This window comes from Panthera onca, chromosome A1 (genome assembly GCF_046562875.1).
Source record: "Panthera onca isolate mPanOnc1 chromosome A1, mPanOnc1 haplotype 2, whole genome shotgun sequence".
Lineage (NCBI taxonomy): Eukaryota > Metazoa > Chordata > Mammalia > Carnivora > Felidae > Panthera > Panthera onca.
This window is the reverse complement of record NC_138339.1, coordinates 217,207,946-217,228,618: the sequence shown is the minus strand read 5'-3', so window position 1 is coordinate 217,228,618 and position 20,673 is coordinate 217,207,946. Positions and strand designations below refer to the sequence as shown.

The following is a 20,673-nucleotide window of genomic DNA, read 5'->3' as shown; positions in this document are numbered from 1 at the left end:
GAGGACATTTTTAGGTGTCTTATTAGGGTTACTGGCCTGTAGTTTTCTTTTTTTGTGGTGTCTCTGTCTGTTTTTGGCATCAGGGTAATGCTGGCATTGTAGAATGTATTTGGAAGCTTTCCTTCCTCTTCTACTTTTTTCAAATAGTTTGCAGAGAATAGGTATTAATTCTTCTTTAAATGTTTGGCAGAATTCACCACCTTGTTCTGGACTTTTATTTGTTGGAAGTTTTTAAAACTTTTTAAGTTACAGAGTCAATTACATAGTAATCAGTCTGTTCAGATTTTCTATTTTTTCATGGTTCCGTTTTGGAATATTCTATGTTTCTAGGAATTTATCCATTTCTTCTAGGTTGTCCAAGTTGTTGGCATATAATTTTTTCATAGTACTCTCTTATAATTCTTTGTATTTCTGTGGTGTCGTTGTTACCTCTCTCTCATTTGTGTATTTAGGTCCTTTCTCTTTTTTTCTTGATGAGTTTGGTTAAGGGTTTATCAATTTTGTTTATCTTTTCAAAGAACCAACTCTTGATTTTTTTCTATTTTTTTTAATCTCTGGGTCATTTATTTCTGCAATAATCTTTATTATTTCCTCTTTCTACTCATTTTGGGATTTGTGTGCTCTTCTTTTTCTAGTTACTTTAGATATAAGATTAGATTGTTTATCTGAGCTTTTTCTGGTGTCTTTAGGTAGGCCTGTATTCCTGTATCTTTCCAAGAACTGTTTTTGCTGTATCCCAAAGATTTTGGACCATTGTGTTTTCATTTTTATCCATATCAATGTATTTTTCAATTTCTTCTTTAATTTCTCCATAGACCCCTTGGTTGTTCAGTATTGTGTTGTTTAGTCTCCAAGTGTTTGTGTTTTTCTGTTTTTTTTCTTGTGCTTGGTTTCTAGTTTCATACCATCATGATCAGAATAAATGTATGGTATGATTTAAATCCTCAAAAATGTATTTAGCCTTGTTTTGTGGCCTAAATGTGATCTATTCTGAAGGATGTTCCATGTGTGTTTGAAAGAATGTGTATTCTGTTTTCAGATGGCATATTCTCTATATATCTGTTATGTCTCTCTGGTCCACTCTGTCACTGTTTCTTTGTTGATTTCTATCTGTATGATCTATCCATTGATGTAGAGTGTTAACGTCCCCTATTATTATTATATTACCATCACCTTCTCTCTTTATGTCTGTTAATATTTTCTTTGTGTATTTAGGTGCTTCAGTGTTGAATGGGTACATATTTATAATTGTTTTATTTTCTTTTGGGTTGATTTATCATTAGGTAATGCCCTTCTTTGTCTTACAGTCTGTTTTAAAGTTTATTTTGTCTAAGTAGTTCTTCCCAGTTTTTTTTCCCACCTCCATTTGCATGGCAAATGTTTTAAATCCCTTCACTTTCAGTCTGTATGTGTCTTTAGGTCTGAAATGAGTCTCATGTAGGCAACATATAGATCGGGAGGTGGCTGGCAAGACAGCTAAAGCTAAAGTGTGTGCAAGGCTGTGAGGTTCTGGAGTGTCCTGCACTGGGAGTTCCCTGGCAAGACATCTGAGGCCAAGGTTGCATGGGCCTGGAGTGTCCCAGGGTGCTTTGTGCCTATATCATGTTGATATGAAGGCTGTAGCTGTACTGACTGCTGACCAGGGGTGTCCCAGTGTGCACCACCCTGTGGCTATATTGGTGGGATGGCTGGGGCTGGTATGAGCATGGGTTCTGGGCTCACTGAGGTGGCAGACTGGTTAGGGTGACTGGACTGTGCACTGAACTTTCAAGTGGCAGCGAGGGGAAGCACAGATTGTATATATTAGCCCCTCCCTCCCAAAGAGTGTTCATGCAGCTCCCCCCCAACTGCTTGATGGAATTTAGTGCTGTATCTTTTATATGCTGGTTGCAAGGACAGAGGAATTTGTTTCTGATGCCTCAGTGCTATCTCTCCCAACTGTAAGTTCACAGCAGCAGGAGTAGGAGTTTTCTTTGTTATTTTGTCTTTGTATCTTTGCTTTTCTCTCTTTTGTTGTGCAGAAGTTGTTCAGTTGGCCCTCAATTACTCTTCCACAGGAATTGTTCTGTAAATAGGTGTAATATGGTGTATTTCATGAAGAAGGTGAGTTCAGGGTCTTCCTTCTTGGAATGGAACTTGCTTTGAGTTTTTAAATAGTGAAGCTTCCTGCCTTAAGGAAAATAAGAACCAACCATTTAAAGATAATAAGATGGTCAGAAAAATAATACCAATGTTATAGCTTAATTCTGTTCTGAAATTTGAAATAAATGCCTTTGAGCATAAGGATGTTAAAAAAAATTCTCAGATTTAGCACTACTCTGAATAAATAAGAAAGCTCAACAGTTTGGAGGGGGAACTATTGATTCAGATTCTAGTAGCTTTGTGAGTCAAAATTTCTTTGTAAAATGTGAGCATTGAGTTAGTTAGATCTTTCTCTGACTTCAATCATAGTTATAGAACTGGTGACATTGGTTCTTTCTTCAAAGAAGAGTAAGTTGAAGAAGAGTCACACAGACATTAGTCATTCCTGGATATTCATAAAATTCAGGGTCAGTGTATAAGTACACTGGCCTATTTATCTCCTTGGGTGGATACATTTCTTCAAAACAGAAGAATGTATATTACTAACATTCTGTTTAGCTTCACATGATTTATTTTCTTAAATGTAGAAATTCCAATGAGTGCTTTGTGGTAGGCAGAATTTTTTGCTTTATAAAATCTGATCTCTTTGTACCCTTCAAGTGAAGACTTAGCTGTACATGGACATTGAAGATAGCTTAAAAGGGATGGGTCCTTAAAAGGAGCCAGCCTCAACCCATCTAGCTGACTCCCAGGTCCTAGTCTGAGAGTAGAATTAATATAATGAATTAATAGCCAACGTGTTACCAGCTTTCTCACGGGGCAACAGCCACTTATGAGAGTACCTTATTTTTCTACCCACATCATTCCTCCTCCTGATTCTGGGAAAACCATTTTCGTTCTTTGGATGCCCAAAGCTGCTGCAGGGTCACCCTGATTTCCAACTCTACAGCTGGCCACTGGCTGCCATGCTTGCTCAAAGCTTTCTTGGTGTCTTCTGCTGTACTCAGTCCTAACCTAAGTAAGGGTGTGACTTGCTCCCCAGTGCTGGTGGAAGACTCAGGCTCAGCTTACTGTCAGCATAGACCCTCACTGAGAGATGCCTCCATCTCGGATCCTGCAGTCTCCCTGGAAGAGCTGTACAAGTGGCTAGGATAGATGATGGATGGATGGATGATAGATAAAAATACACAGAAATATATGTAATCAGATAGACATACAGTTGATAAATACATAGGTATGGAGAATATTATGAAAGGAAAACTCCTGAGTGATTGCCTTCTTGCCACAAAGAGTAAGGTGAGCCAAGATCCAGTGAGTGATAAAGTGAGTAGCAGTAAGTTATCAGTAAAGGTTGTAATTGCACAGGCACCCCTTCACGGGCCCACATCATGGGGTAATGACATTATAATGAGAAAAACCACAGGCAAATGAAGTAAACAGTAGTTCAAGGCAGACATATAAAATCTTGCTAACTTCATTTTGGCAAAGTCCAGGGAAGTGCTTAAATTACCAGGAGGAGGTGTTATCAAACATGATAGCTTTGATGATACTGTGATAATAACGTCCAAAGATTAATGGATAAAAATACAGAATTATTTCTTGCTTATGTTCCATGTCTTCTGTGGGTGTACAGAGAATTTTATTCTTATTTGTTAGTCAGCTATTTCTTTGGAAATTGGTCACTGCCAAACCAAGGTGGAGAAAGAAAGCTCTGGAGGTTTGTGCATCATCTAGTTAAGAACTTTGGCCTAAAAAAAACACACAGCATTTCCTCTTACCATTTATCTGTCACAATAAATCACATGGCCCTATCCAACCACAAGGGGGGAAGGAGGGTGCAACTCTACCTCATCCCTTGGTGGGGAATAAACAGAACAATTTCGTGAATGGTACTACTACCATTTGCTCTTTTGTTCAACACTATTCCCTTCATCTTTCATCACACACATGCAATAGCATCACTCCTACTCCATGTGAGACAACCAGAAAGTTTGATGTGGTCATCAAGCTCAAAGTTTAGAAAAATTAGTATCCAGGTGTGATGCATAACCCTGAAACCTCAGTACCTAGCACCCAACCTCACTGCTTCAGTCTCCCTTCCGACCCATATGACATCTTCCTCCTCCAGAGGGCTTTTCAGAGACTGTGGCTCCTAACCTGTCTGGGTTCTGTTGTTTTGGCTTAGTTGAACCTGCTGCTCTTACGATAGGAGAGGTGTTTTAATGGACGCTGGGAAGGGAGTGTAGGTGGAATACATGTTTAAGCTAGTGTATTTTGCTCATTTTAATTTTTTAGAACAGTTCTATTTTTTATATTTTAGGTATAAAATATAATGAGTCAAAAATTCTTTACCTTACTCACCGCTTATCAATAAGAGTGTATTCTTCATACCCTTTATCTGTTTTCACCATTCCCCACCCACCTCTCTGGCAACCACCAGTTTGTTCTCCGTATTTAAGAGTCTGTATTTTCTCTTTTTTGGTTTCTTCATCTGCTATGTTTTTTTAAATTCCACATATGAATGAAACCAAATGTTATTTGTCTTTCTCAGGATGACTTATTTCACTTAGCATTATGCCCTCTAGGTCCATCCACATTGTTGCAAATGGCAAGATCTCATTCCTTTTTATAGCTGAGTAATATTCCATTGTAAAAATATAGGACCTCTTCTTTATCTGTTCATCTCTGAATGGACAGTTGGGTTGCTGCCATGTCTTGACTATTATAGGTGATGCTGCAATAAACATAATGGTGCATATATCCCTTCCAATTAGTGTTTTTATTTTTGTGTGTGTAAATACCCAGTAGTGGAATTAGTGGATCTTATGGTAATTGTATTTTTAATTTGTTGAGGAACTTCCATACTTTTTTCCACAGTGGTTGCACCCATTTACATTCCTGCTGAAACTGCATGAATGTTCCTTTTTCTCCATCCCATCATCTGTTATTTCTTGCCTTTTTGATTTTAGCAATTCTGACAGGTGTCAGGTGATATCTCATTGTGCTTTTGATTTGCATTTCTCTGGTGATGAGTGATGTTGAATACTTTTCATATGTCTTTTGGCCATGTGTATGTCTTTTTTTTTTTAAAATGTCTACTCAGGTCCTCTGCCCATTTTAATCAGATTATTATTTTTTTGATGTTGAATTATATAAGTTCTTTACATATTTTGAATATTAACCCTTTATCGAATTTATCACCTGCAATATCTTTGCCCATTCAGGTTTCCTTGATATTTTGTTGGTTTCCTTTGCAAAAATCTTCTTATTTTGTAGTGTTAGTTGTTTATTTTTTCTTTGGTTTCCCTTGCCTGAGTAGACATATCTAAAAAATGATGGGGCACCTGTGTGGCTCAGTCGGTTAAGCGTCCGACTTCAACTCAGGTCACCATCTCGCGGTCTGTGAGTTCGAGCCCCGGGTGGGGCTCTGGGCTGTTGGCTCAGGGCCTGGAGCCTGTTTTGGATTCTGTGTCTCCCTCTCTCTCTGCCCCTCCCCCGTTCATGCTCTGTCTCTGTCTCAAAAATAAATAAATGTTAAAAAAAATGTTGTTAAGGCCACGTCAAAATACTTATTGCATATGTTTTCCTCCAGGATTTTTTGGTTTCAAGTCTCACATTTAAGTCTTTGAGTTTATTTTTGTGTGTAGGGTAAGAAAGCAGTCCAGTTTTCCCAGCACCATTTGTTGAAAAGACTCTCTCATTGTGTAATCTTGCCTCCTTTATCATAGATTAATTGACCATATAAGCATGGCTTTATTTCTGGGCTTTCTATTGTGTTCCATTGATCTATGTGTCTATTTTTGTGCCAGTACCATATTGTTTTGATGATGCCTCCAGTTTTGTTCTCCTTTTTCAAGATTGCTTTGGCTACTCAGGGTCTTTTTTTGGTTTCATACAAATTTTAGGATTATTTGTTCTAGCTCTGTGAAAAATGCTGATGGTATTTTGATAGGGATTACATTAAACCTGTAGATTTCTTTGGGTGGTATAGACATTTTAACAACATTTGTTCTTCCAATTCATGATCATGGGGTATCTTTCCATTTGTTTTTGTCATCTTCAATTTCATTTATCAAGAAATTCTTGTTTTTAATTATTCTTTGGACTTTTTGTTGCTTAGCTTGGTTACTTTCCATTACGCTGTCTTCTAGGTCACTGATATGTTCTGCTATGGATTCTATCATATTTTTATTTCAGTTATTGAGTTCTTCATCTCTGATTGGCTCTTTTTAATATTTCCTATGTCTTTGATGAAGGTGTCACTGAGATTCTCCACTCTCAAGTCCAATAAACATCTTTATGACTATTACTTTGAATTCTCTATCAGGCTTATTGCTTATCTTAGCTCTTTTTCTGTACCCTTGTTCTGTTCTTTCATTTGGAACATATTCTTGTCTCCTCTTTGTCGAACTGTTTCTATTAAGAAAGCCGGCTACATCTGATCTTGAAAGTAGTGGTCTTATGAAGAAGAGGTCCTGTGGTGTCCTATAGCACAAAGTTTCCTGTTCACCAGAACCAGATGCTTCAGGGGTATCTCCTAAGTGGGCTGCACGTACCTTACTTGTATGGCTAAGCCTGGATTGCTTTCAATATAGTCAGCTGAAATAGCCCACTTTACCTGTTGTGGGCATGCTGGGCAGGGTTTGGTCCCTGTGCTACTTGGGGCCTGTTTGAGGTGCTTATAGATGGGCCTTGTCAGCAGTCAGACCAAATGCCTGCCCTGAATCTCTCTGCTGGGGCTTCAGTCACACCAAACTGCAGGGTGCTCTCCCTACCTTGTTCCCCGAGAAGCTGTCCTTGCTGGGCACACTGATAGGCAGGGCGCTGTATGTTGCCAGCTATAAGGTTTGACTGCTGAGACTGGGGGTACACTACTGTGTGTGTGGTTATTTTCCCCTTTCCCCAGGGCAGAAGTCACTTTGGAGTGGTGCTGTTCCCTGCCAGAGTTGTTTGCATGGGATGTCAGAGCAGGGGAGCCACCTTGGCCTGATGGGGGTTGGATGGGGTAGGGCATATGGTGCTAGCAAGATAGGTGGGGAGTGTTACGCTGATTCCCACAAGTGTTCAGCTATCTAGACTGTTTGGAGGGTGGGGTCGGAATGGGTACTTCCAGCTCTTTTGGTCTTGGAGAAGTCTCCTAAAGATCCAACACCTCCAATGCATATTCTAAGATTAGTAAATAAATCTCCTTTGTTTATACCCAGGTGCTTTTTAAACTGCCACTTGTATGCTGTGTCTTGCTGGCTCTTTACGGGTAGAGACTCCATTTCCTCCTTATACCCCAGCTCTCCCAGAACTAAGCCCACTGATTTTTAAAATACCAGAAATGAAGCCCCACTGATTGTAAAAAAACTCACAAAGGTAAGTCTTACCAGTTTTCAAAACCAAAGTTTGGAACTCATGTCCCTGGTGTGGGGTCTGTTCCTCTTGCTTCTCTGTACTTGTGGTATCCCTTCTGTTTGTGGTTAGTGTTTGTGTTGGGTGCTCTATCATGTTTCTGTCCCTCCTACCCTTTCCAGTGTGGCCTCCTCTCTATGATTTACTGTGTTAAGTCTGTTTGGCCAGTCTTCACGTTGTTTTCTGGGTAAATTGTACTGATATAGCTGTTATCTTTGTGTGTCCATGGGTCAAGGTGAGCTTAGGGTCCTCCTACTCTGCATCTTCCTAAAAGTCCTGCAAATATTTTTAAAACACTGAAAATCAGTCTCTGTGAAGATTTGTTGAAATAAGTACCTTAACTTTTTTGTGTTTATGTGGGATACTAGCTAGCAATGCACATTGAAATTGTTGAACAAATGGTTTGCAGAAATGCCGTTCCTACCATTTTTATTAGCATTTAATCATTACTTGAAAAATAGGAGAATTTGATAATTGTGCAAGTTGTATGATCTCCTGTGATCCCTGTGTTTATTGGTTAAATCTTGTTGATTATATTGTCTCTGTATGCTTTGAATTTATTTTCAATAATCCACTCCCCACTGACAGCACAGAGCCTACATGGGCTTCTCTCTCTTTGCCCCTCCCTTGCTTGCACTCTCTATATCTCAAAATAAATAAACGTAAAAAATACACTGGAGGGAATCAATAACAGATTAGAGGAGGCAGAACAGGGCAATGATCAGGAAGACAGAATAATGGAAAGTAACCAAGCTAAACAGCAAAAGACCAAAGAATTATAAACAATAAGGGAACCCAGCAACATCATCAAATAATAATGTTCATATTATAGGAATCCCAGAAGAAGAGAGGGAGAGAAGGGGCAAAAACCGTCTCTAATCTCAGGAAAGAAAAAGACATCCTGATCCAGGAAGCATAGAGAGTCCCTAAGAAAATTAATCCAAGGATGTCCACACTAAGACACAATTAAATGACAAACAGTAATGATACAGAGAGGAATTTTAAGACAGTAAGAAAAAGGAAAAGAGTTACATACAAGAGAAACTCTAGATGGCTATCACCTGATTTTTTTAGCAGCAACTTTGGAGGCCTGAAAGAAGTGGTGTGATGTATTCAAAGTGCTGAGAGGAAAAACCCTGCAACTAAGAATGCTCTTCTCAGCAAGGTTATCATTCACAATAGAAGGAGAGTTTCCCAGACAAAAAAAAGCTAAGGGAGTGCATCACCATTCTAAGGCAGCCTTGTTAGAGTATTAAAGGGAATTCTTTGAGTGGAAAGAAAAGTCTAAAACTAAAGGTAAGAAAATTATTAAAAGGAAAATTTCACAGGTAAATATATAATAAAAATGGTAAATTAATCACTTATAAAACACAAAAAGCAGTGAAAGCACAAAAGCAGTTAAATAAATTATATCTACAAAAAATAGTCAAGGGATACACAAAAGGTATAAAGTATGACTTCATATACATAAAATGGTACTTGGGGAGATAAAAAATTTCATGCTTTTAGAATGTGTTTAAAGTTAATTGACCATCAACTTAATATAGACTGCTACACATAAACTGTTATATATCAACTTAATTGTAACCACACATCAAAAACCTATAACAGATACAAAAAAATAAAGAGAAAGGGATCCAAGCACAACACTAAAGAAAGTCATCAAACCACAAAGGAAGAGAGCAAGAGAACAAGAAAGAAACAGAGAAGAACTACAACAACCAGAAAACAAGTAACAAAATGGCAATAAATACATACCTATTAATCACCATTTAAATGTAAATGAACTAAATGTTCCAATCAAAATACATAAGGTTAATGAATGGATAAAAAATAAGACCCATCTATAAGCTACCTACAGGAGACTCACTGTTGTCCTAAAACACATGTTTACTGAAAGTGAAGAGAGGAAAATACATATACCATGCAAATGGAGACCAAAAAGAACAAAAAGCTGTGATGACAATACTTATACCAGACAAAATAGACCTTAAAACAAAGACTGTAGAAAGAGATAAAAAATAAGGGCACTACATAATGATAAAGGGAACAATTGAACAAGAGCATATAACAACTATAAATACCTATGCACCCAACATGGAACCACCTAAATATATAAAGTGATTATTAATGGACCGAAAGGGAGAAATAGACAGTAATACAATTATAGCAGGAAACTGAAAGACCCAACTTACATCAATGGGTTGATTATCCAGGCAGAAGATCAATAAGGAAACAGTGGCTTTGAATGACACATTGGACCAGATGGACCCAACAGATATATGCAGAACATTCCAGCCAAAACAGAATACACATTCTTTTCAAGTGCATATGGAACATTCTCTAGGATAGATTGCATTTTAGGCCACAACAGAAGCCTTATGATTTCAGTCTTAAATTTCTTATCAAGCATTTTCTGTGACTACAAAAGTATGAAACTAATTTTTAAAAATTTTTTAATTTTTTTGTATATCTTCTTTCTTTCTTTCTTTCTTTCTAAATATGAAATTTATTGTCAAATTGGTTTCCATACAACACCCAGTGCTTATCCCAACAGGTGCCCTCCTCAATACCCATCACCAACCCTCTCCTCCCTCCCATCCCCCATCAACCCTCAGTTTGTTCTCAGTTTTTAAGAGTTTCTTATGGTTTGGCTCCCTCCCTAATTTTTTTTTTTCTTTCCTTCCCCTCCCCCATGGTCTTCTGTTAAGCTTCTTAGGATCCACATAAGAGTGAAAACATATGGTATCTGTCTTTCTCTGTATGACTTATTTCACTTAGCATCACACTCTCCAGTTCCATCCACATTACTACAAAAGGCCACATTTCATTCTTTCTCATTGCCACGTAGTATTCCATTGTGTATATAAACCACAATTTCTTTATCCACTCATCAGTTGAAGAAATGGTCAGAAAACATGAATAGACACTTCTCTAAAGAAGACATCCAGATGGCCAGTAGGCACATGAAACTAATTACAAGAAAAACAATCTGGGGAAGAACACAAATACATGGAGGCTAAATAATATGTTACTAAATAATGAATGGATAAACCAAGAAATTGAAGAAATCAAAAAATACTTGGAGATAAATGAAAATGTAAACAGAATGGTCCAAACTCTTTGGAATTCAGACAAATAGGTGTAAAAGGAAAGTTTATAATAGTACAGACCTACTTCAAGAAATAAGAAAAATCTCAAATAAACAACAAAGCCTTACAACTGAAGGAGTTAGAAAAAGAACAAAGCCCGGAGCTAATAGATAAAAGAAAATAATAAAGATAAGGGCAGAAATAAAACAGAGACTAAACAAAAAAACAAACAAACCAAAAAAATCCCAATAGATCAATGAAACCAGGAGCTAGTTCTTTGAAAAGATAAAATTGATAAATCTTTATCCACACTCATTAAGAAAAAAAGAGTACTCAAAATCATAATGAAGTAGGAGAAACAACAGATAGTACCATAAAAATACAGAGGATTATAGGAATATTATTAAAAAGTTATATGCCAACAAATTGGGCATTCAAGAAGAAATGGACAAATTCCTAGAACTATAACCTTTTAAAACTGAATCGTGAAGAAACAGAAAATTTGAACAGGCTAATAAATACTAAATCAATTCAATTCAATTTAATTTGTCCCAACAAACAAAAGTCCAGGGCTAGGTTGCTTCAGAGATGAATACCCGCAAACATTTAAAGTAGAGTTAATAATTATTCTCCTCAAACTATTACAAAAAATAGAAGAGGAAGTAAAGCTTCTAAATTCATTCTATGAGGGCAGCATTAACCCGATACCAAACCAAAGACAGTACAAAAAAGAAAATTATAAAACAATATTTGTGATGAACATAGATGCAAAAATTTTCAACAAAATATTAGTAAACCTCATATAATATTTTAAAGAAATCATTCATACAATCAAGTGAGATTAATTCCAGAGATGAAATACTGGTTGAATATTGTCAAATCAATTAATATATCACATTAATAAACTTAAGGATAAAAATCATATAATTCTTTCAACAGATGCAGGAAAATCATTTATGGTAACATTCATTTATGATAAAAGTTCTCAACAATTAGTTGTACATGGAACATACCTCAACATAATAAAGGCAGTATATGAAAAACCCATAGCTAAAATCATAGTCAATGGTGAAAAACTGACAGCTTTTCTTCTCAGGTCAAGAATAAAATGAGGTGCCTGGGTGGCTCAGTTGGGTAAGTGTCTGACTCTTGGTTTCATGGTTTGTGGGACGGAGCCCCAAGTCGGGCTCTGCACTGACAGTGTGGAACCTGCTGGGGCTTCTCTGTCTCCCCTGCTCATGCTTTCTCTCTCTCTCTCAAAATAAATATTAAAATAAGAATAAGATAAGGATGTCCACTGTCACCACTTTCATTCAACATAGTACTGGAAGTCTTGGCCGCAACAATTAGACAAGAAAAACAAAAGGTATCCAAAATGCTATGAAAGAATTAAAACTGTCACTATTATCAGATGACATGCTATTATATATCGAAAACCTTTAAGACCACCAAAAAACTAATAGAAGTGATAAATGAATTTAGTAACGTTGCAGTGTACAAAATTAATATACAGAAAACTGTTGTATTTTGACATACTAATAATGAAATAATAGAGAAATTAAAAAATAATTCCATTTTAAATTGTACCAAGAAGAATAAAATACCAAGAATAAATAAGACCAAGGAGGTGAAAGACCTGTACTCTGAAAAGTATAAAACATCAATGAAACTCATTGGAGATGACAAAACAACTGGAAAGGAAATAGATGTTCGTGGATTGGAAGGGTTAATATTGTTAAAATGTCCCTACCACCCAAAGCCTTCTACAGATTCAGTGAGATCATTATCAAATTACCCACAACATTTTTCACAAGACTGGAACAAATAATCTAAAAATTTTTTGGAAAAATAGCATCCCCAGTAGCCAAAGCAATCACGGTTTGAGGAATCAATCCTAGATGTCAAGATACAATACAAAGCTGTAATAATTAAGATAGTATGGTACTAGGAAAAAAACAGACACATAGGTCAATTGAATGGAATAGAGCTCATAAGTAAAGCTATGGTTATAAAGTCCATTAATTCATCAAAAAAATTGCCAAGAATATACAATGGGGAAAAGACAGTCTCTTCAATAAATCAGTTCTGGGAACACTGGACTACTTTCTAACACCATATAAAAAAATAAACAAAATGGATTAAAGACCTAAATGGGATACCTGAAACCATAAAACTCCTAGAATAAAGCCTAGGCTGTATTTTTTTTTACATTGGCCTACCCACAATTTTCTTTCTGCTTTTTTAAAAATTTTATTTAAATCCAAGTTAGTTAAAATATAGTGTAATAATGGTTTCAGGAGTAGAAATTAGTGATTCATCACTTACATATACAATCCAGTGCTCATCCCAACAAGTGCCCTCCTTAATGCCCATCACCCATTTGTTCCATTCCCCCACGCACCTCCCCTCCAACAACCCTCAGAGTGTCTTCTGGTTTTCCTCCCTCTCTGTTATCTTATTTTTGCTTCCCTTCTCCTATGTACATCTGTTGCGTTTCTCAAATTCCACATATGAGTGAAATCATGATATTTATCTTTCTCTTACTTATTTTGCTTAGCATAATACACTCTAATTTTATCCACGTTGTTGCAAATGGCAAGACGTCATTCTTTTTCATTACCAAGTATTCCATTGTACATATATACCACATCTTCTTTATCCATTTGTCAGTCGATGGACACTTGGGCTCTTTCCATAATTTGTCTATTGTTGATATTACTGCTAAAAACATGGGGGTGCATGTGCCCCTTCAAATCAGCATTTTGGTATCTGTCGGAAAAACACCTAGCAGTGCAATTGCTGTGTCATAGGGTAACTGTATTTTTAATTTTTTGAGGAATCTCCATACTGTTTTCCAGAATGGCTGTGCCAGTTTGCATTCCCACCAGGAGTGCAAGAGGATTCCTCTTTCTCCACATCCTCGCCAACATCTCTTGTTACTGAATTGTTAATGTTAGCCATTCTGACAGGTGTGAGGTGGGATCTCATTGTGGTTTTGATTTGTATTTCCCTGATGATGAGTGATGTTGAGCATTTTTTCATGTGTCGGTTGGCCATCTGGATGTCTACTTTGGAGAAGTGTCTATTCATGCCTTTTGCCCATTTCTTCACTGGATTACTTGTTTATTGGGTGTTGATTTTGGATCCACATTTTTCTAGATATGTCTTAGACAAGAGAAACAAAAGGAAAAATAATGTAGTGGGACTGTACCAAAATAAAAAGGTTTTACACATCAAAGGAAACCATCAACAAATGAAAAGGCCAACTATTGGATGGGAGAAGATATTTACAAATGATATATACAATAAGGAGTTAATACCCAAAATACATGAAGAACTTACAGGACTCAACACCAACAAAGGAAATAAGATAAAAAAATTGGGCAGAGGACCTGAATAGCCATTTTTCCAAAACCATACCGATGACCAACAAACACTTGAAAAGATGCTTATCATTAATCATCAAGGGAATGCACATAAAAACCACAAGGAGATATCATCTCACATCTGTCAAAATAACTATCATCAAAAAAAAAAGAAACAACAAACACTGGTGGGGCGGGGGGTGGTAGAGAAAAGGGAGCCTTCGAGAATTGCTGATGGGGATGCAAATTGATACAGCCACTGTGGAATACATAATGGATGTCCTCAAAAAATTAAAACTAGAATTAACATATGATCCAGTAATTTCACTATTGGGAATTTACCAACAGCAAATAAATTGGAAAAGATATATGCAGACTTCTGTTTATTACAGCTTTATTTATAATAGCCAAATTAAGGAAGCAACCTATGTGTCCTTTGGTGGGTTAATTGGTTAAAAAAAAGAGGTGTTTATCCCTAATGGAATATTACTCAGCCATTATATATTCTTGCTTCCTTTGTCATATATTGACCATATAAATGTGGGTTCATTTCTAGGGTCTCCATTCTATTCCATTGATGTGTCTGTTTTTGTGCCAGTATCATATTTTTTGATTACAGTAGCTTTGTAGTGTATTTTGAAATCTGGAATTGTGATAGATCCAGATTTAGTCTCCTTTCTCAGGATTGCTTTGGCTATTTTGTGGCTTCTGTTCCGTACAAATTTTAGTGTGATTTGTTTTAGTGTTATAAAACATGCTGTTGTATTTTGATAGTGATTGCGTTGAATCTGTAGATTGCTTTGGATAATATGGACATTTTCACAATATTAATTCTAATCCATGAACATGGAATATCTTTCCATTTGTTTGTGTCATCTTCAATTTCTTTCATCAGTGTTTTATGGTTTTTAAAGTACAGATCTTACCCCTCATTTTATTCCTAGGTATTTTATTGTTTTTGGTGCAACTGTAAATGGTATTGTCTTTCTCTTTCTCAACTTCATTATTAGTGTATAGAAATGCTACCAATTTCTGTGTATGAATTATGCATCCTCTGAATTCTTTTAGTATTTTTTTGGCAAAGTCTTCAGGATTTTCTATGTATAATACCATGTCAGCTGCAAATAGTGACAGTGTATCTTCTTTTTTACTGATGTGGATGTCTTGTGTTGCTTTTTCTTCTGTGTCTAGGACTTCCAATACTACGTTGAATAAAAGTGGTGAGAGTGGACATATTTGTCACATTCTGGACCTTAGAGGGAAAGTTCTTGGTTTTTTACCATTAACTATGATGTTTGCTGTTTTCTTTTTTTTCATATATAGCCTTTATTATGAAGATATGTTCCCTTTAACCCCATTTTGTTGAGAGGTTTTATTATGAATGGATGTTGAATCTTGTCAAATGCTTTTTTGCAAGTGTTAAGATACATATGATTTTTATCTTTCATTTTGTTGATGTGGTGTATGATGTTGTTTGATATGGGCATATTGAACCATCCTTGCACCCCAGGAATAAATGCCACTTGATTGTGATGAATGATCTTTTTAATGTAATGTTTTATGTGGTTTGATAATATTTTCTTGAGTTTTTTTGCACTATGTTTATCTGGAATATTGGTCTGTAGTTTGTGTGTGTGTATGTATGTGTGGTGTCTTTGTCTGATTTTGGTATCAGAGTAAGCTTGCCTCATATAATGTATTTGGAAGTTTTCTTATTTGTCATAGTTTGAGGAGAATAGGTATTAACTGTTCTTTAAATGTAGAATTCACCTGTGACTCCATCTGGTCCTGGATTTTTATTTTTTTGTTAGTTTTTGATTGCCAATTAAATTTTCTTACTTGTAATCAGTCTTTTCGGGTTTTCTATTTCTTCCTGGTTCAGTTTTGTAAAACTGTAGGTTTCTAGGAATTTATCCATTTCTTCTATTTTGTTCAGTTTGTGAGCATATAATTTTTCATAATGTTATTTTATAATCCTTTGTATTTTTATGGTATCAGTTATTTCTCACTCATTTCTGATTTTATTTATTTGGGTCCTTTTTTTCTCAATGAGTCTGGGTAAGAATTTTTAAAAATCTTTTTAAAGAACCAGCTCTTGGTTTCATTAATTTTTTTATATTTGTTTTTAAAATTTCTACATAATTTATCATTTCCTTCCTTCTACTCTTCTTGGGCTTTGTTCAAGTTTCATTTCTTGAGTTTGGCTTGTGTTGCTATATTCTTTCTTAGAAATGCTTTTGCCATGTTCTAGAGATTTGGGGCTGTTGCCCTTTAGTTTTCATTTGCCTCCATTTTTTTTTAAATTTATTCTTTGATTGCTTCATTGACTCCATTGGTTGTTTAGGATTATGTTATTTATGTCTCATGTATTTGTCATTTTCCTTTTTCCATTTTTGTGGTACAAAAAATGCATGGTCTGATTTCAATACTCTTAAATTTATGAGGCTTGTTTTATGGCCTGATGTGTGATCTATCCTGGAAAATGTTAAATGTACACTGGAAAAAAGTGTGTATTTTATTGTTTTTGAAGTACAATGCTCTATGTATATTGGTTATGTCCATCTGTTCCAATGTGCCAAAGACATTGTTTTCTTATTGGTTTTCTGTCTGGATGATCTCTCCATTGATATAAGTTGATTGTTAAAGTCTCCTTCTATTGTATTTCCATCAATTTCTCTCTTTATGTCAATTAGTATTTGCTTTATATGTTTAGTTGCTCTAATGTTGGGTGCATAGACATTTATGATTGTTATATCTTTTTGTTGGATTGGTCCCTGTATTATTATGTAATGCTCTTCCTTGTCTCTTATTATATACAGTCTTTGTTTTAAAGTCTCTTTTGTCTAAGTATTGCTATACCAGTTTATTTTTTGCTTCCATTTGCATGGTCATTGTTTCTTCATCTGTTCACTTTTTTTTCTTTTTCCTTTTTTGCTTTATCTGCAAAGTTTATTTCTATAAATAGAGGTGTAACAGATTGTTCCAACATGTAACAGTTTTGCAGAAAAATACCAGTAACTCACTTCTTAGGATGATCATCTCTGCCTTCTATATTAAAGAGGTAGTGTATAAAAATACTTTTCAAATCTAAGGTACGAAGCTCTAATCTATAACAATGTACAGAACTCTGAATGGCAAGGAACTAAGGAATAAGAAAGAGTAATTCCTTCATTTTACGAATCCAAGACTGGTAGTTAGAAAGGAACATGAGCCTGCTTGAAACTCTTTGTGATTCACCAGAAAACTCATTAGCTGGACAACTATTGTGCATTCAAGTTTTAGTTGATGTATTAAGCAGAATTCAATGGATTTCAGGAAACACATCCTTTGTGTGTGCGTGTGCGCATGCATGTAAATGTGTGTGTATGTGTCTTTAGGCCTTAAGTCTTTAGATCTGTGGTGAATATCCTGTAGGTACCATATATATGGATGTTATCTATTCTGCCATTCTGTCTTTTGATTGGAACATTCAGGCCATTTAAAGTAATTATTTATAGGTACACACTTATTGCCGTTTTTAAAATTTGTTTTCTGGTTGCTTTTGTAGTTCTTCTTTGTTACTTCTCTTGTTCTCTTTGTGATTGATGAGTATCTATTGTGTTTTGTTTGGGTTTTTTAATTTTTGTGTGTGTTTATCTCAGGTTTTTGATTTGTGGTTACCAAGACATTCATAAATAACATCTTAAGTAAAAAAATTTCCATATTAATTTATGGTATTTTAAGTTCAAATACATTCTTATAAAAAGAAAACTGGAAAAGGGAAAATAATCTTCTTTTTCCCTTTTTCTTCCCTTTTTACTCCCTTCTTCACATTTTATGTATACGTTGTCATTTTATATATTTTTATTCATAGATTTCTTATGTCTAATTATGTCTATTTTCCACTTAAATTGACTTACAAGAAATGTTAAAGGAATTTCTTTTAGTGATGATAACTTCTTTATTTTTTGGAAACATTTTTTATCTCTTTCAAATCTGAATGATAATCTTGCTGTGTGGAGTATTCTTGTTGTAGGTTTTTTCCTTTCAGCACTTTGAAAGTTTTAGTTTTTGAAGCAAGTATAGATAACGTCTTGACTAAAAAACTTCAAAAGGCAAATATTTCTGAGGATTTATAAACACCCAGAAGGGCATATGAATAATTTGGTGGGCTGTTTCCAAGTTCAGTTCATTCATCTTTTAACACTAGTGAATATCACAGAGCTTTGAGTTATAAGACTGAATTTCAAACCTGGGTTCTAACATTTACCACTGGCAAATTATTCAGTCTCTCTGTAGTAGAAGCATATTGGATTATTTGTCTAGCACCTATTCACAAGATTGTAACAGATGCCCCATATACATTTGATATGACCCAATTTCCTTACCATAGTTCACAGGATCAATAAATGCTATCCTGGCCCATAAGTTTGTTTGTCTTCTTTCAGATATTTGCAGTAGGTTTAGTCTTTCTCCAGATGGCTGGACCATAACATGTATACTCAGGAGCTGTAGGCAGCCATGTTTTTTGCCGTTGTGGATGGAGATGTAAAAGGTACACATTTGTTATAAACTAGGCCCAGAGAGAGTAACAAGAGATGATGGATAGACTAAAGACCCACTCTTAGTTTATTCTCAATACCCACCCACATTTCTGCCAAGACATTAAACCTGGATGGCTCTGGATATGCATTTATCCCCCATTTTAATTGCATAGCTGAAAGCTGGCTTAGAAGGGTTGAGTTACCATAACAGGAGAGCATTCCCATCTGAACTCAGAGTCTCTTGCTTTCTAACAAGGCCATTTCTGTGACCCCAATCTTCCAATGTTACGTAGTCACATAGATGTTCCATGACCACTGGCGCTATGACCATACAGAGCATTATGGGAGCAAGCCTCCTCAGTACTGGAACTTTCACCTTGGTGCATGCAGATCATTTATACCCTACTTAATGAATAGATGTGAAGATCCAGGGTGATTGTTCCCTCTCCACTACTTCTAAAGTTTCCTTTGGTAATCTTTATTTATAATTGCATTGGATAGTATGAGTACTTTGTATTCACATCTCCTGTGCAGGACAATTTCTTTCTTTGAGATAAGGGAATCTATTTTAAGTCAGTCTTCTTGTGTTCAAGTTGGGTTTCTGTTACCAGTAAATTGAAGAGTCTATCCACCCAACTATGGCCTCTCTAAGCCACAGTGATCTCTTTTAAAAAGTGGGGCAAACAATAACAAGTGAGACAATAAATATAAAACTATTGGTACACAAAACATGTTCTGTAAATTTAAGCAGGATATTTCTTGAAGGATCAAGATTATAAAGATATGCAAATGATAAAAGGATCTTGGAAATAAATTACTTTCTACTATGCAATTTAATTTTGTGATGGGGCAGTTTCAATATTCTATAAAGATTTGCAAAATTCATTGCATTCTTTAGTACTGTGATATTTGACCTTTTTCTATTAGTTTTCATTCCCAACTCATTTATTGTCATGTATTTATTATTGTATATTTTTTGATATTTGTTCATTTTATTAATCCTCAAATATTCTTATTTAAGCCTTACAGGGTTTCTACAGTTAGAATATTTTTGGCTACAGCAACCCTTCCATCTCCAACATGGATTCCGACTAAAACAATACATAACTTTATTATTTCACATAAGATTAAGTCTTCAGGTAATGATGAATCTGTAATCAGTTAAGTTACCATCTAAACAAGATGCCAGAGGTCGACATTCTTTCTACCTTGACTCTCTGCTCCCTTTAGCCTGTTGGGTTTTATACTGAAGCTGTCATCCCTTATGATCACAGGGGGCTCCTTGTTGTTCTGGTTGCCATATCATATCACAAAACAACATCCAGATGAAAAGACTCCTTTTCTTCATTTATGTCTTTTTATTATCAACAAATGCTTTCCTAGAAGCCCCCAGAGACTTTTTCTTATGTCCCAGGAGCAAGCATCACCCAGCATAACAATTCATAAACCAAATGTCAGCAAGGGAGATAGGATTAGTGGTACTGGCTTCAGAAGTGAAATGCATAATTTTACATTAATGGAAAGCTTTGCCTGTCTGCATCAGGACTCCTTTGGGAATCTAGAGGACAAAGCAGAAATAAAGACATGTACAGAACTTTTTAATCACCCAGAAGCTGTGATGCTGCCCCACAAAGCAGCACACTCACTTGGCCCTTATTCTGGCCCCGCAGTGTTTTTACATGCTTGTGTGAGTCTTTTGGGTCAGGTTTAAATCCTGGCTCTTTCAATTATTGCTTCATGATATGGGTAATTAACTCAGTTTCCTTATTCAGAAATAGGGATAATAATAGCACCACATTCATAGTGTTGTTTTGAATATTAAAGGAGTATAAGAAAAGCATTTAGAATGGTGCCTTGCTATACAAAATGATCAGTACATTGTACACACACACATTTACCCATTGATTCATATTTATATGAATTGAACCAAATGACAAGAGGAATCAAATATTGTCAAGGTAAGGTATTGTCACATTCATGCTGAATCCTCATTTTGTATCATCTTTTGCCTTAGGTCAGGTTCCCTGGTAAAGAACTCTGAATTTGGATTGCAGGAGGTTTGCTGAAAAGTGCTTTCAGAAACACTCCTGTGAGGGGGTAATGGAGGTAGGATTGGGCAGCAGGAGAAATTGGGCTGTAATGAAGTTGCCTTGAAGTCCTTGTCTGAGCCTATGGGGAGGCTCTAGAGCTGGGATAGTTTTCCTGCTAGAGCCT

At 35.8% G+C, this 20,673-nt stretch overlaps 1 long non-coding RNA gene across 1 annotated transcript in view; it reads left to right on the top strand.

Moving 5' to 3' along the window:
• LOC132682082 (uncharacterized) overlaps positions 1 to 20,673 on the top strand; it is a 306,131-nt gene that overhangs the window by 277,024 nt on the left and 8,434 nt on the right. Inside the window, exon 4 of the long non-coding RNA XR_009611457.3 lies at positions 19,481 to 20,417. This is a non-coding gene — a long non-coding RNA (uncharacterized LOC132682082). The remainder of the gene's footprint in view (positions 1 to 19,480; positions 20,418 to 20,673) is intronic.